This window comes from Gopherus flavomarginatus, chromosome 1, assembly GCF_025201925.1.
Source record: "Gopherus flavomarginatus isolate rGopFla2 chromosome 1, rGopFla2.mat.asm, whole genome shotgun sequence".
Classification (NCBI taxonomy): domain Eukaryota; kingdom Metazoa; phylum Chordata; order Testudines; family Testudinidae; genus Gopherus; species Gopherus flavomarginatus.
The window spans coordinates 206144745-206169681 of NC_066617.1; the positions used below are offsets into that span (position 1 = coordinate 206144745).

General features: G+C 41.2%; 1 protein-coding gene across 1 annotated transcript in view; it reads left to right on the forward strand.

The window, feature by feature from the left end:
• Positions 1-13200: 13200 nt before the first annotated feature.
• The window catches only part of KCNJ15 (potassium inwardly rectifying channel subfamily J member 15), a 31261-nt gene continuing 19524 nt past the window's right edge, over positions 13201-24937 (forward strand). Inside the window, exon 1 of the mRNA XM_050916532.1 lies at positions 13201-13267. The gene's annotated coding sequence lies outside the window, so the exon portion shown is untranslated. The remainder of the gene's footprint in view (positions 13268-24937) is intronic.

Consider the following 24937-nt stretch of genomic DNA (forward strand, 5'->3'; position numbering starts at 1 on the left):
ACCTTGCTCTGCCTGGAGTAATGTGAACGTCTAGAGGTTAAGTTTAATGGGTTCATTTCAGGTTGATTGCAAAACACCCCCTGGAGTAAGTTATATAGTAGGTTCTCTGGAACTCTGGCTGAACCAACTGAATTCCATATACTCAAAGGGACCACCATATTGTTGGCTGTGGTTGTGTGTCCATAAAGGGTAAAATTCATCCTCGTGCAGAGGGCTGGCATGTAACTAGACTGCAAGTGGCATTTGACTGGTGCTTGCCCTCTGCAAATAGGCAAATTACACCCCAAGAGAAATTGTTTCACTGATCTTTGCATATCTTTTCTCAGGAGTAACACAACTGCATATATAGTAGCTTTTATACACACACAAAATCACTGTCTTGTTGTCATCAATTAGCCAGGGAGGGATGGACAGAATCATTTTTTGCATTTGTAATAATATATTTTTTTTATTGTGTAGCTCTGATTTTCTGTTCAGGGACCAGGCTCATGTAAACTTAGACCTATGCTACTTGCCTTTCTTTGTCCAATTTGCTCTCTAAGGATATGTGTGCACTGCAGTCAGGAGGCGTGATTGCTGCACGTGTAGACATACATGCACTAGCTTTGGTCCAGGTAGCACAAGCTAGCCTTGCTCACCCAGGATCCTGGAGACATACATGAGCAGCCAGCCCATGCTGCCTCAACTTCACTGAGATTATTACTCAAGATCTTTTTGATCTTGCTCAGGTATCATGAGCTGTAATTTCACCTTCTGACTGCAATGTAGACATACCCTAAGTGTCTTATAAGTATATTTTGCAGGCCCACGTTCCCTATTTGTTAGATCAAGATAAATATCTCTTTCATACTAACTGCAAAAAGAAAATGAAGATGGTCAGCAGTAGCAGAAAAAGCCAGAGAAGGAAAAGGCAGAAGGTTTGCCTCATAAAGAGGCAGCTTTTTCAAGAGGCTGTAGTTGGGCTTTGGGTGATGGCAGTGCTGGGGCAAGGATGGCATAACTTGATCATGATCAAAGTAGATCATTTAGTTTTACCTCAAAATGTCAGGTGGATTAAAATCTAAGATGAAGCAGAAATCCCTGCAGGTTCTCTGCCATTGGAGCAGAGCTGGGTGGAAAATTGTTTTTCAGTCCTGGGAATTTGTGCAAGAGTTCCACATTTTTTCCTTTCTCAAATCAAGATGCAAATTTGAAATCTCAAAAATATTTGCAAACCGACAAACCAAAAACATGTTTGTTTTGGGTCAATTGAAACATTTGATTTTTTTCTTTTAATCTTTTTTCATTTTCTCACTCTAATTAGCTGACATTTCTAAACAATGTCATTTTGAAACTGAAAACCAGATTTTTTTTGAAATTGCCAAAATGAAATATTTTGACAATTTTAAATCTTTTCCATCGCCTTTTCTTTGAGTAAGGAAATTTGTCAAACATGCCTCTGTTTTGTGATAAGTTTTGATTGAGACAAAATGGCATTTTTTGACAAAAATGAGATTGGTCAAAAGTTCCCAACCAGCTTTACACTGGAGATGCAGTGTTAGCCAAATGGTAATGAACTAATGCCAACTTTCATCTGCTGCAACTTGGCATTGAATAACATGCAATATGCATGAGATGAATCATCACAAATTAGACCTAACGAAACAAATGTATTTGCTGTTGCCTCTAGGGAGATTTATTTTTCCTGTCTGTACAGTTTCTTTCTAATATGTCTTATGTTGATGACACATTCAGGAGTGTGGACACATGAGGCTGCAGACTTCCTGGAGTGTTGTGGCTTAATGCCATATCTTACTTTTGATTTGGATGTTGCTGCTCTTCTCGTTCCTTACTCACACTTGAATCCATGATTGCTACAGCACTGGATAATGAACATCGATCCGTATTCTGTAAGGCCAATATTTGCATACTTGATGTTAGGCACTGAAATTCTCATTTAGAGTTCTAAATAAGTGGCCTAATTTTTCTGAGGTGCAAAGTACCTGCAGTTCCCATTGACATCGGTATAGGTTGTGAGTTCAGCATGCCTGAAAATCAGGTCACTAATTTAGGCATCTACTGGATGCAGGTGTCTAACTAAGGGTGACATTCTGGCCCCATTGAAGTGAATGACAAAACTCTCATTGACTTGAACAGGGTAAGAATTTCACACAATGACTTTGCCTGCTCCTGTGTAAGAGACCACATGTAGCTCCCCTGTCCCAGGAGCTTTGAGACTCACACTTCCTTCACTGGTTTCCCCTTGCTTCAGAGAGGAACTAATCTACTGCTGACATGCATCTGAGGAAGTGGGTATTCACCCACGAAAGCTCATGCTCCAAAACGTCTGTTAGTCTATAAGGTACCACAGGATTCTTTGCTGCTTTTACAGATCCAGACTAACACGGCTACCCCTCTGATACTAATCTACTACTGGCTTACAACAGTAGTAGATTGCTTCCTTCTGTGTGCCAGCTTAGGAGTTGCAGGGGTGGGAGCCAAAACTTCATCCATTCTCTGCTCACCTCTGTCCAGTCCCCTCTTGTCTGTGTGTAAGTGTTGGAGGGGCGGGGGGGAATAGAGGAATGACCCGAGCAGGCTGTTCTCCCCGGCAATGCACAGAGGCCATATAGAGGAGAAAGGCATTGCCTTACTCCTTGCTTTGTTGCATGGAGAAAATTAGTGACATATTTTTTCCCTTTTAGGCATCAAGTTGGAAAAGCTGATCCTTGTTTTCTATAGACATCCATTAACTGGCTGATTCCCTCTTGTTGCCGTCACCTTAAACAGTGAAAATCCTTGTCCCCTGCTTTAACTGGTACCTTTTAGCAGGTTTCAAATATCAGTGATCAGCACCATCAAACCAAGAGTGTGAGAGGAATATACTCTGCTAATATGAATACTCTATATACTCTGCATTAAAGGAGATGCACATAGAGTGGGGAAGGGGGGAAAGGGACAATCATCCTTAAAATAACTTTTCCAGTTAATTATTCCCCCATTTAAACCCCCAGCCACCTGAAAACATAAAAAAATTCCTTGCAGACCTTAATATTTGGAAGTCCCTGATTATTTTTCATGCCTGTAATTTTCAGCTGCAGATGGTTTAGTGCAGATTTTACTTTACCTCAGAGGAACAAAACACTTACTATACAATCTTCCTCAGGCAAATTGTCCCAGCGAATGCCTGAAAGCAATAGCCTCTGTCTCTGAAGGGATTTTGTTCAAACTTTCTAAAAGAATTCACCTTCAGGGCAGAGAGCAACTATGGAAAAATGAAGCCCCAGAGGTCAGTGTTTTGCAATGTTTGAGCATGTGAAAACAGAGGGTTATAATGGAAACTATTTTGCAACTATAGTGATAATAGGTGTGGCCAAGACCTACTATTACATCTTCTTGTGAAGAAAAGCACTGTCTCTCAGTGTTTGCAGTGTTCTTTGTAGCCCTATGGGTCCCAGGCAGGGCCGCCCAGAGGGGGGAGCAAGTGGGGCAATTTGCCCCAGGCTCTGGGCCCCACAGGAGCCCCCACAAGAGTTTTTCGGGGCAGCTGGAGCGGGGTCCTTCAGTCGCTCTGGGAGCCCCGGAAAACTCTCACTGGGCCCAGGCCCCTGGAGCTTCTTCCGCTCCGGATCTTCGGCAGCAATTCTGCAGCAAGGGGGTCCTTCCACTCCGGGACCCTCCTCTGAAGTGCCCCGAAGACCCGCGGCAGGGGGTCCTTCTGTCCTGGAACCCGCTGCTGAAGAGTCAGGTCTTTGGCAGGAATTCAGCAGCAAGAGGCACTTGCCGCCGAAGACCCCAGGCCCACTGATTCCTCTGTGCAGCCCTGGTCCCAGGATATTAGAAAGACAAGGTGGGCGAGGTAATGTCTTTTATTGGACCAACTTAATTAGAAGGAAGAATTTTTTTTTACCCCTTCTTAATCCTGAATTTAGCAGGATAAAGGATAATAGTTCTCTTTTCTATAGATTATTTCTTAAGATTGAGTAATTTTAGCTACATCTGGAAATAAATGTATTTTGTGACCTTCCAAGGGCATTTCTTAACTTTTTCCATGGTAGAAATAAAAAGATCTGTCTGAGATAGTATTCCTAGAGATAATCATTGTACCGGATTTGAGGTGCAGAATATGTGTACTCTTCTCTTTATTGCCATTACTTCTTGGACTTATCATAAAATTTCATGGGCACTATCAACCTCAATAGTTTTCTCAAGGCTCAGTTATGAAGCCTTTCTTAGTAATGTATTTGCAAAAACACAGATTTCATTTCCTTTGATTACAGTCAGATGATGAAGAACTCTCAAATGTTTATTCAAGATGCTTTTTTCCAAGAATACAAATTTGGAATGCAATGAGGCACTGATTTCTCAGTGTTTAGGATCACCAATCTGAAGTGATTTCCTTGTTTGAGAGGTAGATAAATGGCCTTGTGGGGAAGAAACCTCAATAGAGATTTTTCATTTTCAGCACCATTGCACACAGCCTGACAGACCTGGATGAATCTTTTGGATCCTTCTGTTTCTGATCCAAGAGGAGGGAAAGAAGGGACATGCATGAAGCGTCTGAGTAGGTTAGTATGTTACAAGCCGGTAGGGCAATTTGTTCCTCTGAAGCGATATTGTGCGTGTAATCAGCGAAAGCTCACTTTGTCCTCCCACCTCAAAATACAGCAGATGGGCCAGTTAGTTACTCACCAGAAGAGTCTTGGGATGGGAAAGGGACATGTTTGAGTTTCAGGCAAATGAGGTGAATTTTGGCTGCTTTGAACTTGCATGAACATATCAGGAAAAAAAAAACAAAAACAAAAAAGACAACTTTCTTGAACCTGAGCCTTTTAAAATTTCCAGTTTGGGGCTTGAAGGCCATTCGTATTTGAATTCCTGCATCTAAATCTAGACCTTCAGTCTTGGTTCTGGGTCACAATCAAAACTAGAAGGGTTTAATTTAACTGCTTTAATTAAAATGAAGCCACAAATTCATAGGAACAGCTATCATCATGAGGTTACAGCCATCCTGTGAAATCTTTTGAGATTCCTGACATCATGAGCTGAAATATATCAATAGTTCTGTCATTTGAGACCAAAACTTCAGGATGTAGATACCTAACTTTCAATGTCAATTTTTGAAAAGCTTTTTAAAACTGAGTTTACAATGGAAGTTTTCAGGTAACTAACAAGAAATCACTTCTGTTGCTGCTCTGATAATGTGACCAATCAGGTGGAAAAACAAACAAATTCCTCACAATGCACTGATAAGAACCATCTCAGCAATAGTTCACTTGGTGAAATAAAATTACTTGATAAAAAGGAAGGAATTTTCAAAGGCATTAGTTGGTGGGAGTAACTCTCCTCCCACCAAGGTCAATGGAAAACGTATCATCTACTTCAACAGGAGCAGAGTTAGGCCAGTGGTGGATGCTTTTGAAAATCCCACCCAAATCTTTCAGTATGAAGCTCTTCAAGTGGAAAAGAAGCCCATTCCAACTGTGTACTCTTACAGGCATGTCATTGCCAACTGTCAGCCAGCACCTCTGTCTCCCATCCCCATCCACCCTAAGATGCAGGCGAAGGAAGGCTTGTCTACACACACAAACTGTATTGCTTTAACTATACCATGGTACAATCCCCCTAGTGTGGACTTCTGTGACATTTTCAAAGAGATGACAAAGGCAAGATGAAAACACAAAACTGGAGAACAGTGACTACCAGTATGATATCTAAATGGGAGGGAGTGACACTGAAGAGGATGTCTTCTCGTTCAATACCTGATCCTGTACTATTGAATTCCATGGCAGCTTTACCACTGATTTCAGTGGAGCAGAAGTGGGGCCTCATTTCCTTTCATGGTCACATTGCCCACAACTGCACTAGAAACAGCACATTTAGTTGAAACGTATGTCCTTGCTACCTCTTTATCTAACTTTATCAACAATGCAGTCTTAAGAAACAGATTTACCATTTTAATTCTAAATTAGATATAGTTACAAATAAAATCTCTAATCTCAGGAAAAGTATGCAAACAATACAAGGTTATTTAAAAACAATGAAAGAAAATACACTAAGGAGAAAGTAAACAGTTGTCAATGGGTTTTTTGAAAAAGGGTAACTGACTGAAAATGCAGTTTGACAAATTTCTACTGATCTTTCGTAATCAAGCTTTATAGTTTGGAAAGCAATACATGAGTATTTGCAGAATAGAATGTCAGTAGGGATCCGGATTTGTAGGCTTTTCTACTTAGTCCAGGAACCTAAAAAGAAGTCTTCAGTTAGCATCTTTTTTCTTTTTTTAATTAAAACTATTGTTTGTAGAGGGCAGTGTGTATTTTCTTACCATTTTTTAAAATGGGACTGGAAATCAGCTTTTTTTATGTAGATTTTACATATTAAATAACCAGGTCTCATTTAACTAGAGTGATTGATAAAAATGCATTTTGAGCTTAGTTCTTTGTGTGTGTGAAAAGTTGTTATTCTGAAAGGAATGTTTTTGGTTATATTAGCTGTTCTCTCTACTATGTACTTCCTAACCAAACTATATTTTAAGGGGTTTGCAAGGAGCTTACATTTTTTTCCTTGACAATTCGGGGAAACGACTTGCCAATTTTTCAATCATTGTTTTATTGACCTAATGTTTTGACATTACAAATGAAATTTTAAAAAGCCAATAATAAAAACAGAAACAATTATATTTTAGTGATTGAAGTGGAAACCAAACTGGTATTTTGTTTCTTTACGTAAAGAAAACATTAAAGATTCTGGAGTTTACTCTTTAGCTATAGATACAATGTATAAGACAAAAAGCTGAAGTAACCCAGAACACAGAAAACCACAAGGACCAGACCTAGAATAGGCAGGACTCCCAGCCACTGAACCTCAACATTTTGTTGAAATTTTGTCAAAATTAATTTAATATTATGAGGGAGAGCTTTTCTGTCTCTTAGGTATTTATATGGCCCCCATCACCACAGTATCAGAGGGCCTCACAATCTTTAATGTATTTATCCTCACAACACACCTGTGAAGTAAAAAATGCTTTTATCCCCGTTTTACAGATGGAGAAGAAAGGCACAGGGAGACAAAGGGCCAGACTTCCAATGGTATTTAAGTGCCTAAAGATGCAAATAGATGCCTACTGGAATTTTCCAATTCACTTGTCTGAGATAGGCACTTAACTAGTGATGTTGAGTGGGAGTTAAGCATCTAACCTGCTCAGGAGTGATTGCAAATTCCACTAGGTACCCACCTGTATCTTTCAGCACCTAAATGGCTTTGTAAATCTGGCCCTACATGACATTCCCAAGGTCACACAAGAATCCTGTGTGGAACTGGGACTTGAACTCAATTATACTCTCCTTCAAACCACCAAATGGTCGAGGATAACAATGGTAAAATCATATCAAAATTTACTTGTTTTTTCTAAAAATGTATATGATATTACATAACTAGGATTTTCCCTCTAAGGTGCTCAGTAGTATCCCAAGAACTGTCCTCTTCAGCACAAGCAACTTTCAGGAGAGTGAACCACACTGTGAGGTTAGCCTGACCAAATGGTCTCTACCTACTTAGGTGGCTGTCTTAGGTGACATGTACGGACTGAGTCAGTGGTTTCAGTCTACCAGCTCACAAAGATTTCAAAAAGAAGATCTTGTCCCTTGGAAACAATGCCTTCTGCTGCTCCAAGCTTTTGTGATGCACCATAAACTCATTTTTTCTTCTCCCCAAATCCTTCAATAATAATTAGATGTGGACCTCACCCAAACTCCTTGATTCAGATACCTCTGCAGGACATTTCGATCAGGATCCAAGCAGTGCACAGTGGCTCCTATTTCTGTAATGAGCTGGGCCAACATCCTAGAGCTGAATTCCCCCAAACTTTGGGGACGTTTTGGATCCAGATTCAGATATAATTTCAGGTCTGAACTTCATGGCTCAAGCACATCTATCATATTTAGGTGGCAGTAGCCTCTCTCTTCTTAGCCTCTTTCTTCCATTGCTTAACCCACCCAGCGACCCTGAAACTTCTAATTAATGCACAGAATTAAAGATTTAAGAATTTTTTTATTTGTTAGGAAATAGAACTTAGAGATGCATTTTGGTCAAGATATGTTTCTGCACTTGTTTATGTTTATAAATTATAACACAACTTTTGCTACTTCCTACATATATTTATCTAGAGAAATTGTGCAATGAAATGTGTATCTTTATTTTTGTTTCAGAGGGACAGTAAAACATTTTTCTGACACATTTGTGATAGGGAAGAACTAAAACTCAAATGTTCCTTATGACTTTTGTTCTCCCTTTGGTATGCATGCAGATACATGTTGAACTGAACCTTGACTAAAACTTTTTTGCAAGTCTGAATTACCTGGAGCATTTTCTGCCTGAGATTTTTGTTTTCTTCTATCTCTTCCCTACTTGACTCTTTCCAAAAACAGTGTAAGAGTTGGAAATACCATGAGAAAGTCAATTATTATCATTAGATTTCCTGCCCAAATTTATAGATCCAAGAAGTACAGATAAACAGCTGAACTTCTGGGATGTTAAACTCTTCCCTATCATTGTTCTAAATGTGAGCCATAGTACTGAGGTACACTAGAAGAGATTATATGCAGTGTAAGTGGTTTAAGATAGGGACCTTATATTCACAAGTCTCTGTAAAGGGGCTTGCATGCTATGGGCACTGCATATAATAAATCACGCAGAAAAAGCTACATTAAAAGAAAGGCATTTGAGTTGCAAAGTCAAGCACGGAAAAGTTGGTCAATGTCAGATTTATATTTACCTATAGACCCTTAATTCTGCCACTTTGTGCATTGAATGAGGCAGGCATCCTGTGGGAAAAATAGTAATGGATCATGTACTTAAAGACTGGATCATAGCACATATTTAGCCCCTTTGTACATAAGCATTCACAGGCAACTGTAAAACAGGCATTTCCTAATTTTCAAGTGCTTAACTCTGCAACCTTAACATAACTTTTTGCAAGTAATTTTCTAGGTTTTTATAAAAAGGGAAAACGTAGAGACCTGTCATCATGCATCATTAACAGAGTGTGAACTGTGAACCTTCAGCGCTGCAGTACAGACTACTGCTACTTGAGATCTGGGGCTAACTGCGTCAGTTAACAGCAGAAGAAGGCTCTTCTCTCAGAGGAAATCTGTTGCTGGTGCATGTTCTGGTCCAAGGTGTGACTGAAGGGGTACGTCTACACTATAGGATAATTCGGATTTTACATAAACCGGTTTTATAAAACAGATTGTGTAAAGTCGAGTGCACCCGGCCACACTAAGCATATATATTCGGCGGTGTGCTTCCATGGTCCGAGGCTAGTGTCGATTTCTGGAGCATTGCACTGTGGGTAGCTATTCCGTAGCTATCCCATAGTTCCCGCAGTCTCTCCTGCCCCTTAGAATTCTGGGTTGAGAGCCCAGTGGCTGATGGGGCAAAAATCATTGTCGCGGGTGGTTCTGGGTAAATGTCGTCAGTCATTCCTTCCTCCGGGAAAGCAACAGCAGACAATCATTTCGCGCTCTTTTCCCCTGGATTGCCCTGGCAGACGCCATAGCATGGCAACCATGGAGCCCGTTCAGCTTTTTTTTTCACAGTCACCATATGTGTACTGGATGCCGTGGACAGAGGCGATACTCCAGCGCTACACAGCAGCATTCATTTGCTTTTGCATGATAGCAGAGATGGTTGCTAGGTGTTCTGTACTGTCTGCTGCCAGTGTAATTTGGCAATGAGATGACGGTTTTCTGTCCTTCTGTGCTGTCTGCTGCTATCATGGGTGCCCCTGGCTGAGATCGGCCGGGGGTGCAAAAGCAAAACTGGGAATGACTCCCCGAGTCAATTTCTCCTTTATGGTTTCTAAAAATAGAGTCAGTCCTGCCTAGAAGATGGGGCAACTGTACTAGAGAACCAGTGTATCAGAGAGCACTGCCGCTCCATGTCAGATCCTGCAGAAATGATGAGCTACATGCCATTCTGAGGGGGTGCCCCTGCAACAACCCCACTCGTTGCTTCCCTTCTCCCCCAACCTTCCTGGGCTACCATGGCCCCCATTTGTGTCATGAAGTTATAAAGAATGCAGGAATAACAAACAGTGACCTGTTAGTGAGATAAAATGAGGGAGAGGCAGCCTCCTGGTGCTATGACAGTCCAGGCAGGACATTAAGCGGTGCGGGGGAGAGGAGCCCAGCATGCCGCTGCTATGATAGTCCAGGCAGTACAGAATCTTTTCTTTACACAGGAAAGGGAGGGGGCTGATGGAGCTCAGCCCCCAGTTGCTATGATGAGGATGGTTACCAGCCGTTCTGTCCCATCTACTGGGAATAACCAGGAATCATTCCTATTTTTACCCAGGCGCCCCTGAGGCCAGCCAGGGGTATTCAGCAGTTATCAAGCACGGGCTGATGGTGATGACGGATAGCAGTCATATTGTACCGTCTGCCACTGGGGAGGGGAGAAGAGCAGATACTGCTCTTCACTGCTGCAGCATCGCTTCTACCACCAGCATTCAGTAGACATAGGATGAAAAAAGTCAAGAAATGATTTCTTTCCCTTTTCTTTCACGTGGTCGGGGGAGGGAGTAAATTGACGAGCTATACCCTGAACCACGCTGGACAATGTGTTTGAACCTACAGGCATTGGGAGCTCAGCCAAGAATGCAAATACTTTTCGGAGACTGCTGGGGACTGTGGGATAGCTGGAGTCCTCAGTACCCCCTCCCTCCCTCCATAAGCATCCATTTGAGTCTCTGGCTTCCCGTTATGCTTGTCACGCAGCACTGTGTAGCCTGTAGATTTTTTTTTTCAAATGCTTTGGCATTTCGTCTTCTGTAACGGAGCTCTGATAGAACAGATTTGTTTCCCCATACAGCGATCAGATCCAGTATCTCCCGTACGGTCCATGCTGGAGCTCTTTTTGGATTTGGGACTGCATTGCCACCCGTGCTGATCAGAGCTCCATGCTGGGCAAACAGGAAATGAAATTCAAAAGTTCGCGGGGCTTTTCCTGTTTACCTGGCCACTGCATCCGACTCTGAGATTGCTGTCCAGAGCGGTCACAGTGGTGCACTGTGGGATACTGCCCGGAGGCCAATACCGTCGATTTGCAGCCACACTAACCCTAATCCGATATGGTAATACCGATTTTAGCGCTACTCCTCTCGTCGGGGAGGAGTACAGAAATCGATTTAAAGAGCCCTTTATATCGATATAAAGGGCCTCGTAGTGTGGATGGGTACAGCATTAAATTGGTTTAATGCTGCTAAAATCGGTTTAAACGCATAGTGTAGACCAGGCCAGGGTGGAGCTCAGCCAACTCTATCTCTCTCCCCACCCCCGGGAGTTGGAGGAACTGCTGCCCCATTTGATATCCACAGAGTGGGGCTAGGATGCTGAAATCATGCGCCAGGGCTGGTGAGGGCCCAGCCTGCCTCTCTTTCCACCCCTACTCCACTCTACCCACCATTATCCCTGGTTTGGCAGCTACCAGGCTTTCCCAGTGCAGTGTGTGCTGCATCAGTGGCAGTGTGGACCTGACACTTTTGAATATTCACATGCAGTTATTATGTTGGCAAGCTACCACCATTTTCCTGAGGAACACAAGTGAGAGCCGGGAAATAGCAATTTTAATCATTCATAGCTCAGCTAACCCTGAATGGAATTTCTCTAGCTCAAGGGCTTTTATCCCTGCCCAGTTCCAAAGGCCTGCTGCAAACAACGGTGAAGTTACAGCATCTCAAAAAAGGCCACTGGACTCTTTTTATAACGCAAGGCACTAGACAACCTAAACATAGGGGTTGCTACCAGCCCCACCTCTCATAATAATTAATAAAGGGACACTCAATGCCACAGGTCTAAGGACTGTGGGAGGAGTGCATGTGTGAGTGCTGTGAAATTTGTTTGTTTTTGACAAGGAAATAAAATCACATCTTACTTATGTTCTTCTAAATTTAAAACAGCTGTTGCCTGCTGTCACTGCCTAAATGCCTACATACTTGACCACATGAAGGCAGAATTCCAGGCCTCTATTTCCTATGGTTGCATATCGATGACATGATTGTTTGTTTACCAATGCCACTGTGGAAAAAAGAGCTTTCGCTTCTGCTAGTATATTTTCTTTGAAGTGAGATGGTTGTGATTTTGTTAGTAAAAAGCCATACTTAAAACACCTCTCGCACCTCAACACCAAAGGGGGCAAGATTAACCTAGCATCAAGTGCACCATCACAAGTCTCTATGGTTACCTGTCTCAATGATCTGTTGCATTGGATCAGCTTGCTGTGACATAATTCCTTGAAGATGTGCATCTGGGAGGATGTATGTCAGAGAACAATATCCCAGAGCCAGCAGATCAGTGTTTCCAGTGCTATAATGTCTTTCCTTTCATTTCTGCTTTGGGGATTTGCTTCTGGGAATCCCATCAAACAAGAAAGTATTACCTAAGGCACTTCGGAAGGGTTATAGATGGCAAAACACTTACACCACTCACTTTTCACATTCAAAGGCACCCAATTTCCCCAAATCAAATCTGCACCACCTCGTTTTATTTTCTGCGTCTGGTAAATAACAGAGGAAATGGCACACGGGAAAGCTCAGAATAAGTCATCAAAAAGAAACAGTGTCGTGGCTAACCAGCTTGGAAACATTAGTGTTCAGGGATTTCAGCTATGACCATGGTTGTTATGGTTCAGTGTGCTAAAATAGTCCTGGTATAAATTCATTTCAGATGGGTTTCAGTCTCCTTTTTGCCAGAAGGAAGGGGATCATCAATAATGTTGACTTTTTTTTTTGGTCTCTATTTTCTTTTTTTCATGTGTGCAAAGCTTTGTGCTCCTATTTATTTCAGCAAGAAGGCCTTTGAGGGACTTTGCTCAGTGTGACTAAAGTTTCTTCAAAGATTAACTGGCATTCTTTAAAAGTACATCAGTTTCCTTTTAAGCAGGTATTTGCTTACCACGTAACTGGGTGTTGAGTGCTATTGTAGTTATAAAGTTTGCTGGGCTCAGCTCTAGATTTCCTTAAGACATACTGCTGACATCACTGAATCTCCTCTCAGATTCCTTTCCCTCTCTCTCCGATTTCCTCCTTCAGGTAATTCCAACTCAGACTCTTACCAACTTGTTTTTGACTGACAGTGAATTAAGGAAGACTTTTTAGGGGGAAAGAGGGAGAGTGTTTAAAACATACATATGTGCTGTACCTAAAGGATACTCATTCTTTTATAAACAGTTGTTTGACCTGTCATGACGATAACATCTAGTAAGGAATCTGAACATTGATCTTTCACAGGTAAGAAGTAATTGGTTTAAAAAAAATTGCATACGTGCTTAAGAGAGGTTTGAAAACTTTGTGTTTCAGGCAAAGCTTAATGAGTCCATTCTTGTCCTATTTTAACTATTTTAATAATGCATGATTCCAGAAACTATCTGCAAAAGAAAATCTGCTTATTAGATCATGCCCGCATGTGAATACTAGAACTACACAGCAGTTTAGTGATGGTGCAGCAAAAGCTGTCATGTTTTATTCTACCTATTGATGCAGTATTCAAAACATTAGATTTACAATGTGTGTGTGTGTGAGGGGGGGGATATTTTGGTCTGTTAGGGGACAATACAAGAGTTATCTTTGCAAGACTTTTCCTGTTATGGTTTTTTTCTGAAGACATTTTTAATGATTTTTGCTCTTTTAAATACCTGCTTTTGCTAATTTTCAGTCAGTTATTTCTCCTTTTTCAGTGGAGAAATCAGTTTTAGTTTCCACAGTGAGAAACTAGACTGAAACATTTCAAAACCTCTTGTGCATATCTGGATAAGAAAGGATTTGTAAGTTTTCTGTCGTAGGTGTAAGGAATGTAAATGATTCTGACTTGGAGAGCATTATGCACTTTCCCCCCAGCTCCTGGATGGTGTCTTTATATTTCTTCCTTAAGTGTATGACGAGCCTGACTTACTGTCAGCAATCAGAATCTTAGATCTGAGCTGAAAATTCCCCATTACTTCTGCTTAGCTTTGTACATTCCCGCTATTATTTTTTCTGTATAATTTATGCTTTGACTGTATTTATAGTTACATTACTTTTTCCATGTTATGTAGGTTATGAAAATGCAACAAAACTAGCTTTTCTGCATGAACCATGGAAAATTATATTATCTTTATAACTGAACATTGTTTCTCCACTTTACTTTGCTTATACTTATAGGCAATTCTAGAGTCCTCTTCCTCTTAGTATCTGAGTGCCCACCTTAAACCTCAACATATTTTGTTTTTTAATTCTGATTTGATATCACCACTCACTATTCCTTCTTTCAAAGCAGGGAGGTAGGAGGGGCATTTTCAAAACAGAGAGAAATGCTTTTATTTTTCTCTGTTGTAAAATGTTGCTCTGGGCTCTCTGCACTCTCTGGTAAACAGCTTATGCAGGGAAGAAAGGCTCAAAATATAACTTTGTGCAGTAGGTTGTATATTATAAACTGGCATCACTTTTGCCAATTGGAGTATTGAGGAGACCAAAACTTCCAAAAGAATTCCATGTGAGTAAATTAGGCTTGGACTGGAGACAAAAACAGCAACAGATGACTTGGGCTTCACTCTTTCAACACTTCAGTCCCGTTACTTTGCAATAGCATTTCAAGTGAACACAAATAGTGATTTTTACCCGGGTTGCTCATGCCAATTAAAAAACAAGTCATCAGCTTGTAGTACTGATTGGAGCTGAAATTTGGGTTTGCACAGATTTTACAAAAGTGTTCTGACCTCTATTCTCTCTCCTGACACACACAACTAGCAGAGACCAGCTGTATTCTTTGAGTACAGGTAGAGACCAAAAAAACAAATGTAATCATTTTGCACACTGAACTTCAGTACATTTTGAAATAAACTTGGATTCTTTTAGCTTCTAGAAAAACTGGAGTGAATTGTGAGTTGAGGGTTTGTATTTAATTTGGTGGGGGGTTGTGGTCAGGCAATCTTTATCTTATTGCCTGTAAAAATATACATGTAATTGGGGAAAACATTGACTGGACCCTCAAACAGTTAAACTGAAAATCTCTAACCTGAGTTGAATCCATTAAATGTCAAGTATTTGAAAGCTGCCTTCCTGCTGTGATGTCCCTAACTCACTGGCATGAAAGAGCATTCATGAGTTACTTGAATGAGTTACTACCGACTCTGGGATCACCTCAGCGCTCTGCATATCTATACTGCTAATACGTTAAAAGGCTTGGAACTAAGACGAGTGTGCACTATCGCAGTAAATGGCACAGTTGAAACAGACAGCACTCTTATAACTGTTGCATATGAGTTCAAAGTGAAAGGCCAAATCATTCTCTCGGTACCTAGACATGCATGGGAGTCAATGCAATGCATACCAGCCCAAACCAGCTGATAAATTCTACATATGGGAGGGGTAAGGAATATCAGCAGCATCGTTCCTTGCCCAGGAAGATATGAAAGTCCATTGCATGGACAGCAGATATTTTGAGGCTCACTAAGTTGAAGGACACGGCCAGGTGGAAAGGGAGCAAAACTAGAAAGGGTGGCTCTACGTATCATCATCCCCCTAGTGGCCAATGGAAACTCTTGTGCAATTGCAGGGTCAGAGTTAGTTTCTGAAAAAATCAGCTCTATTCATTTTTGCCCATCTCAGGGAGAGTAGTTATGATCCAGAGGTGAAATCCTGACTCCAGGAAATCAATGGCAAAACTCCCATTGATTTCCGGGGGGCCATGATTACACCTCAGGTGTGAAGTGGAGCAATGCTGCTGTTGGGTAGGCTAGGGCCAGGGAGTACCATGAAGGGGCAGGTGCTCCACTCAGATTTACTGAGTTCTGCAAGATGATAACCTGAGATGTTCCAGGGCCCACCAGACTGAGTGATGAGGTAAAGCCCATCCTCCCACCTGCGTGATACTATGGACATTCTGTGATTGTAAAGTCACCAAGTCTTAAGCATAACTTTTGCCTCCCTGTGCATTTCACCACGGGATGCCATATTACACTGGTGCTCTGGGAACTACACTGGCATCCTTCGGATTTCTTTGTGGAGCTGAAGATGTTAATTTTGGCCTATGCAGCTCTAACTGGCTTAGAAGATGCCTATTTGAGAAACACCTCCCTCCCCCCTCCTTTGCCTGTGCCACAACTGCTGCAGCTGAAACCTGCAGAGGTGCTCAAGCTGGAGCAAAGGAGTTGCAGGTGTGTTACTTTCCCTTAACTTAGGAAATTGCTCTCCACTTGGTTCAAAATAGCCCAATTTGTTGATCTTCAGGACATGCTACAAAGTTCTTTTCTCCCTCTGGCTTTTAGGGAGGAATGGGGGACACCTGAGGATTAGCAGCTGAGAAGGGTGAGATATTTCACTAGTTTGTGTTTTTTAAAGCTTGTCTGGTTCACTTTTGTTATGTAGCAAGGATTAGCAGCTGGACTTGCTGTATGCCTGGTGTTTTTAAATAAGCATAAAAGGTAGACAGAGCTTTGACTAGGCAGCTTTAAACTTTCTTTATGAATCAAAGGTGGTAAAGTACAGTAAGTTTTGATCAGCAGTGGCACACTAGTTTGACCTGGTTAGATTCAATTTGTTTCCACAGCTTCAACTCAAGTGCTTCCTACTAGATTAAATCACAGCTTGTTCCTCTTCTCTAGTTTCATAGATTTCAAGGCCAGAAGGGACCATTGTGATCATCTAGTCTGACCTCCTGTATAGCACAAGACATAGAAATTCCCTGAAATAATTCTTAGAGCGGAGCTTTTACAAAACATCCAGTTTCTCAAGTCTTATTTTCATCTACACCTTTTTTATCTGAACTTAACTTTTTATTAAGGATATTTAATAATAAAGATTATCTGTTGAAACAATGAGTGTAATTTGTAACCAATGTACAACACAACACATTTCATTCAATGCATGCTGTTAAAAGTGCTGTATGTGTTGCTTTTCTGACTTAAAAGTGGATTAGAGTGAGCTGATGGAAGAAAATATGGGAAAAAATCACAAATATTTCATCAAACTTTCTCCCCTTTTTGCATCACAAAATTGGACAATCTCATAAAAAATAAATTTTCTAATCTTTTGACCAACTCTGTTGTTAATAGATAACTTTGTGGACAATAGTTAAGGTTCTCTCAAAGGCATAATTCATCACATCAGGATTAATTGATCATGGGAGATAAAGGCAAATGTAGTCATGGCAGAGCTATGGATATTGTACCTAAGGCTGGTTGAACGTTTTTCATCAAAACTGTTTTCTTACCAAAACTGGTTGGGTTTTTTGTTTCTTTTTGGGGGGAGTGTCAATAAGTTGACATTTTCTGTGGAAAATTTCAATGAAAACTAAATTGTATTTGTTTTTGTTGACATTTTCCATGAACCTTCCACTCAATTTTCTGACAAGCTCTGATTATAATTCATTACTGCCTGGTCCCACTCCCAGAATCTTCACTCTTCCTCTCAGCTGGTGAATCCAATGCCATTCTCTAGCCCCAGAAAACAGTCCTTACTTCCCTGCTGCCTTCGCCACCTGCAGCCATCCACAAAAGCATCTCCCTAACTTCCTAGATGCTAAATCTATTAACAACTCCCCCCCAAAAAAATGCCACAAAGCTACAAAAGCAGCCAGTGTACGAAAAAATATGAAAAATAATGAAAAAAAGGCAATGTGATTTCTGTTATTTTTGTGGAAATGTGAGTCAGATTGTCCTTCATATAAATAAGGCCCTGGCCCTGGTGTATGTGTGATGATGCATAGATGTTCTAGGTAGGGTGACCAGATGTCCCGATTTTACAGGGACAGTCCTGATTTTTGGGTCTTTTTCTTATATAAGCTCCTATTACCCCCTCCCCCTGTCCTGATTTTTCACACTTACTGTCTGGTCACCCTAGTTCTAGGACATGTGTAATTCTCATTCATTTTCTTAGGAAGAAATTAACTGAGGTTCTATTTGCATAACATTTCATGCAGTGAACTGAGTGAATACAGGGGACTGGGTGATTCAAGAAATTAATATTTGATCAGGAAACTTTTGATTTAACATCTGGCAGCTGTTTAGTGGCCCATCTGGAACATGTCCTTGGCCTCAGCTCAGTTCCTGGTATACTGATGTTACCTCATAAAAACCACTGCCACCACACTGGTCCTCTTTGGCAGTCTCACAAGAGAGTCAAAGACTGAAATGGCACAGCATGTGACATGCTGCTTCACCAGTAAAAGTGGAAGAACATAGAGCAGGCAGTGAAGGAAAACTTGCACTGTTATTGTTATCTGTACACTATGGATAAACAATTTTCTTCAGCCTGATTTTTTTCATTCCCATCAAGGTCCCTTTACACTGCCACAGTGGTGTAGAGAGATCTTGTTGCAAGTGAGAATCAGGTCCTTTGCCTCCACTGAGATCCCTTGGATAGAATTCATGAGCACTAAACTCAACTTCAGATAACTTAAAAGGCAAACACAATAGTGCAGTTGTGCTTACTATGCTTACTTCCCCCCGCAATAATTTGTCTTATTTTTCTTCATATCCTTGCTTTTCTTGAACTAACTCTACCAACATACTTAAAGCTACACACGTCTCTTCCCTTATGCATCTCCCATACATAATAGTGTGAGTGCCACTACAGGATTCGGGGGTATGTGGCCCGTTGAGTTCATCTCTTTCCAGGAGTGTTGTTGCAATTGAAGAATGTACTGCAGGGTAAGTTTGGATTTCCTGAAACAGAAAATTTGCCCTTTGGTCTTGATTTATTTCTTTCCAATATAAAATAAACAAGTTGTGACTTGACTTTTAAGTCTTCAAAATAACGTTTGCATTAATTTTGCAACATCATATTCAGTCCTCCTGTGTGATAGAGAACTGGAAATACTACCCTGATGCCATTTGTCTGTGTTTGTCCTTTAGTGGAGTGCAGAAAATAGTTCAGTGGAGCAGTCCCAGTGATGTATCCTGTAACAGAGTTTTGTTTTTGCTGAGTGTAGTCACGATTTTGTAGCCTTACAGTTTTAAGAGTGGTTCTCTGTAGATTTTAAAGAACACATTTCTCTTGGAATGCTTCTGAGTAATGGCTAGAAAACAAAACAAAAAAACAAAACAAACCATTTACTTCTAGATACATTAGACAGTCTTAAGAAACTAGTTAATCATTTTAAGCTGTTACAGTAACTTTCACTGTTCAAGGGTGAAAGTGCTGCAGAGGGCAATAACCTCTGAAAACCTCAGTTAAAGTACATTGCTTAAAAACACAGGCTGTCGGAGCTGAAATGTTAACATGGGAATATATAAAAAAGGCTTGAACAACAGACAGACAACTGTTTCTCAGCCTTAGAAAACAATGGACCTGATTTTCAGAATCTGCTGAGTATCCAGATCTCAGGTTGAAATCAATGGGACTTGTAGCTGATCAGTAACTTTGAAAATCTTAAGATGAAAGGCAAAGACAGACAACGCAGAGCAGCATCTGTCAGAGGCTTGTGGTGACAGTGCTTGGCTTTAATTTTGTCTCTTTTTCTTATTGCTTATTGTCTAATTCTCAGTGAATGCAAATGTCACTAAGAAGCAATGGCAGAATTAAGAAACAAATATCATTTTGGGAGATCTAAGTGATGTTACAAAAGATGTAGGGCTGATAGTGGACAGGGAACTGGATGAGTTTGCAATGAAATGTGCAACTAAAAACAGCCAATACCAGTTTTGGAGTTGCATACATGTAGAATCATAGAAATGAGGGCTGGAAGGGACCTTGAGAAGTCATTAAGTCCACCTGCTCTGTGCAGAAGGAGGTCAAAGTAAATGTAGGCCATCCCCAACACGTATTTGTCCAACCTGTCTTTAGAAACCTCCAGTGATGGGGATTCCACAAACTACCTTGGAAGCCTCTTCCAGAGCTTAACTATCCTCAGATTGAGAAAGTTTTTCCTAATACCTAACCTAAATCTCCCTTGCTGAAGATTAAGCCCATTGCTTCATGTCCTATCTCTGGTAGACACAGAGAAAAAATTGATCACAGTCCTTTTATAACAGCTCTTAACATATTTGAAGACTAGCAGCTCCCACCCTTCTTTTCTCAAGATAAAACATGCCCAGTTTTTTTTAATCCTTCCTCATAATCAGGTTTTTAAAACTTTAGCATTTTACTTGCTCTTCTCTGGACTCTCTCTCCAATTTGTCTACATCTTTCCTAAAGTGTGGTGCCCAGAATTGGACACAGTACTCCAGCTGAAGCCTCACCAGTGCAAGTAGAGCCGAACAATTACCTCCTGTGTCTTACATACAACCCACATGTTAATACACTCCAGAATATTGGCATTTTTTGCAACTACATCATATTGTTGACTCAGATTCAGTTTATGACCACTATAACTCCCAGATCTGTTACAACAGTACTACCACCTACCCTGTTATTCCCAATTGTTGTAGTGGTGCACTTGATTTTTCCCTCCTAAATGCTGTACTTTATACTTGTCTTTATTGAATTTCATTTTGTTGATTTCAGACCAATTCTCCAGTTTATCAAGGCCACTTTGAATTCTAATTCCATCCTCCAAAGTGCTTGCAACCCCTCCCAGCTTGGTGTCATCTGCAAATTTTGTAAGCCTGTTCTGCACTCCATTATCCAAGCCATTAATGAAAATATTGAGTAGTATTAGACTCAATATTGAGTAGTATTAGACCCAAGACTCTCCCCTGCTGGACCCCACTATATACACTTTCCCAGTTTGACAGCAAACCATTGATTACTACTCTCTGAGTACAGTCTTTCAACAGTTGTGCACTCATCTTAAAAGTAAATTCATCTAGGGGCATGGCTACATTTGCAGATGTAGAGCGCTGGGAGTTAAACCAGCCTTCGGAGACAGCAGCAGGAAAAACGCTGCCGTGTGTTTACACTATTAGATTCAAGCGCACTGGTGTGGCCACATTAGCAGCTCTTGCAGTGCTACAGAGAGCAGTGCATTGTGGTAGCTATCCCAGGGTGCAAGTGGCTGCAACATGCTTTTCAATGGGGGTGTGGAGTGTGACAGGGAATGTGTTCTCTGTATATGGAGGGAGAGACAGTGTGTTTTGGGGTGCTGAGTGTGTGTCAGCGTGCTGTCTTGTAAGTTCAGACAGCAGCAGAACCCTCGTCCCCCTGCCTCTCTCTCTCACACACACACTCACAGCAGCAGCATTCCACAGTAATGGTTACTTTGTCCCAGATCAGACAAGCATGTCTGCTGTCAGAAACAGAGCTTTGAAAGTGGATATCCTCATTCCTACAATCGATTCCAAAACAATGACAAGAATGGACCCTTGACTTAAGGGGATTATGGGACATTTCTGGAGGCCAATCACAGCGCAGTAATGCAGCAGCTCATTCACACTGATGCCTGGGCCCAGCAAGCGTTATGCTTTTTGTGGAAGTGGATTACCAGGAGTGCTCCAGCTGCAGCGCCTGTATGCTCTACATGCCCTGCCAGTGTGGACGCGTCAGGAGTTAAGGCACCTGAGGCTGCTTTAATGAGCTCTAACTTGCAAGTGTAGCCAAGCCCTAGATCTCATCATGGATTAGGGAGCTGCGAGGCCTATACAGCATTAGATTTGTGAGACCACGCTTTGGTAAGGGATGGAGCTAGATGGTTTAAACAGGTCTTTTTCATCCCTTATTCCTATGACTCTTTGGTCCTGAAAGTCCATCTGAATTATTCAGGCAGGTCTTGCTGTCTGTTACTCTGTCTTAATGCCAACACTGGTTTGCTTTTTTTGCATTCTTCCCAGTGATGTAAGTTATGCATCAGTAAGTCAGTACAAGAGAGTCTAAGGTGGTACAATTTACATGAAGAGGAGATGGAAGAAGGGATGAACTGGGGCAGGAAAAGCATAAGATACATCTCCACACCTTATCTTATCTTTTCAGTTAGTTGTTTTCCTGTTACATCACTCTCTTCTGCCTCCTCTGTGCATAACTTACACATACGTAAGTTAAACTCATGGAAGTGAAGGCCAGAAGAAACTTTTAGATGATCTAGGCTGACGTCCTATAGGAGCCCTATCTCCATCCACCTGAAGGGTCTTCTGTGGGATTTGGAGGTGGGTCCTTTGTCTTCATGAGCAATACACATACCTCCAAACTACTAAACCACTTCTAATCTATATCAGCTCTGAATGTGGTCCATAATTTGAATGTATTATTTATACAGTGCTGAAGTCAAAGACCAGAATCCCTGCCCTGAAGAACTTCAGATCTAACCGCACAAGTGGAGTACGATACAGTACAAACAAGAGATACAGGTACTCTATAGGCAAACATAGGGTGGCATGTAGCTACTATGGCTGGAATACTTCATCAAACCAGATGTGTTTTGAGAAGTTGTTCTGAAAGCAGCCGGAGATGGGATTTTACATATGTTAATTGGGAGGCTGTGCCAGGTACATTGAGTGGTAGGAGAGAAATCTCAGGATGATATATCAGCAAAGGAGACAAAAGGAGCAGTCAGAAGTGACTCAGAAGAAGTGGGAGGCCAGGTAGGAGTGGATGAAGGCAGAGTTATTGGAAACTTTGAAGGTGAGCTATGCCTACAGGCGGGGGGCAAGTGGGGCAATTTGCCCCAAGCCCCAGGCCTTGCAGGGCCTCCCACGAGAATATAGTATCCTATAGTATTGCAACTTTTTCTTATGGAAGGGGCCCCCAAAATTGCTTTGCCCCCATCCCCCCTGAATCTGCTGGGCTACCCTGAGCTATGCTTTTGTGCAGTAATGGAAGGGAAGGCTGTGCAAGCATTGAGGAAAGAGGAAGTCATGGTCAGAATAATGGGAAAGAAAAATTATCTTTGCAGGAACCCTTTGGATGGCTAGGCCATAAGGTAGAGGAGAAGGGCCGAGAACACACGGTTGCAGAAGCAAGTTAGAAAACACCTAGCTAATAAACCAGAGTTTGGCAGTGGGTTCACAGAGGAAGGGATGGATTTTGGCTCTATTGTAGTGTCTGCCAACAGAAAGGGAGGATTTTACTCATTTAATGAATGAAGTGAAGGATGCTGTATCGTACGGAAAATGTTCCTTTTGTAAATCATGGGTTTCCCGAGATGCCACTTTGCTTACACAGGGACAAATGAAGGCCTCTGGATTGATGTTATATTTGCATCAAGATGACACAATGTTGTATCATTTGCATAATCCATAATGGAAACACAGCGCTCTGTGCCTCTTTGGAGTGTGAAGACTGGATCTGTCTTTAATCCATCACTTTGGTTACAAACAGATTCCACTGAAATACACTACTGCAAATTAATGCTCATGGGTCTTTTTTAGTTATTTTTTTTATTATCTATCACCAAGAGCAGGTGACTCATAGTGTGCTATGTACTAAAAACATGAAAAGATTTCCTTACATTTATTGATTTGTAATAGTATGTCGTATTTTAGCCTACAGTACCTCTCAACTAAAGCTTCAGAACTCCTTGTTAGATTCACTTCTCTTTAACAATTGATGACAGTAGAAGAGCTACCTTTATATAAGATTATCAGTCAATGAGATTACATATGGCTGTTTACTAGGGCTGATCAAAAAACCAGGGGGATTTCAATTAAACAAAATCTTTCATTAAAAGTGTCTGATTTTGATGGAAAATTTACATTTGTCATCCAAAAGCAGACACCTGAAAACCAAAATGTTTTCAGTTGAAATCTGAAACATTTTGATTCAGGAAATGCTGCTGTGTGTCTCAAGGTGAGGATGTGGTTTGGTTTTCTCATGACCCCATTCTTCTCTATGGACCGGGACTCCTATGATGCACGACTTCCCCTCCCCAAGAAGGGAGACAAAAGAGCCTGGCCTATAAAAGAGAACAGAAACATGAGGCTGTCATAACATATTCCCAGATTTGGACCTTAGCGTCCAAAAGATGGGTGTTAGCATGAAAACCTCCAAGCTTAGTTACCAGCTTGGACCTGGGAAAGCTGCCACCACCCAAAAAATTAGAGTGTTTTGGGGCACTCTGGTCCCCCCAACAACCTTCCCTTGAGTCTCACAACAAAGGGGAATAAACCTTTTCCCTTCCCCCCTCCAGGTGTTCCCTCCCTGGGTTCCTGGAGAGATATACAGAAGCAAGCTCCGTGAATCTAAACAGAGAAACTCCATCCTCCCTGTTTCCAGTCCTGGAAACACAAGTACTTCCCTTTTCACCCAGAGGGTATGCAAAGTCAGGCTAGTAAATCTAACACACACAGATTTCCCCCTGACTTCTTCCTCCCACCAATTCCCTGGTGAGCTACAGACTCAATTCCCTGGAGTTCCCCACTAAAGAAAAACTCCAACAGGTCTTAAAAGAAAGCTTTATATAAAAAAGAAAGAAAAAAATACATAAAAATGGTCTCTCTGTATTAAGGTGACAAATACAGGGTCAATTGCTTAAAAGAAATATGAATAAACCGCCTTATCCAGAAAGTATACAATTTAACACATTCCAGCAACTACACACATGTAAATACAAAAAAACAAACCTATGGTCTTCCTATCTTTGTACTTACAACTTGGAAACAGAAGATTAGAAAGCAGGAGACAGAAATCCTCTCATAACCGAGAGAGAGACAGGCACAAGACAAAGGACAAAGAACTCACACACAAACTTCCCTCCACCCAGATTTGAAAAAGTCTTGTTTCCTGATTGGTCCTCTGGTCAGGTGTTTCAGGTTACTCCTTTCCAGGTAAAAGAACATTAACCCTTAGCCATCTGTTTATGACAGAGGCATTCAAACTACAATGTCTTTGAGTCACTGCAGTAGCATTTCTGACAGGAATTATTTTGGTTTTCGGCCACATAGTTTAGTTTTCAATTTTTATCTGAAAAGTTATAATTTGTTTTCATTGAAAATTTCAGCAGGAAAAAAAACCCATTTTCCAACCAGCTCTCATGTTTAAATTTAAATGTTTCTCTGTTCTCTTCTGTGATACATATTATGAAGCCATTAAATGCCTGAAAAGTTATCCTTGTCA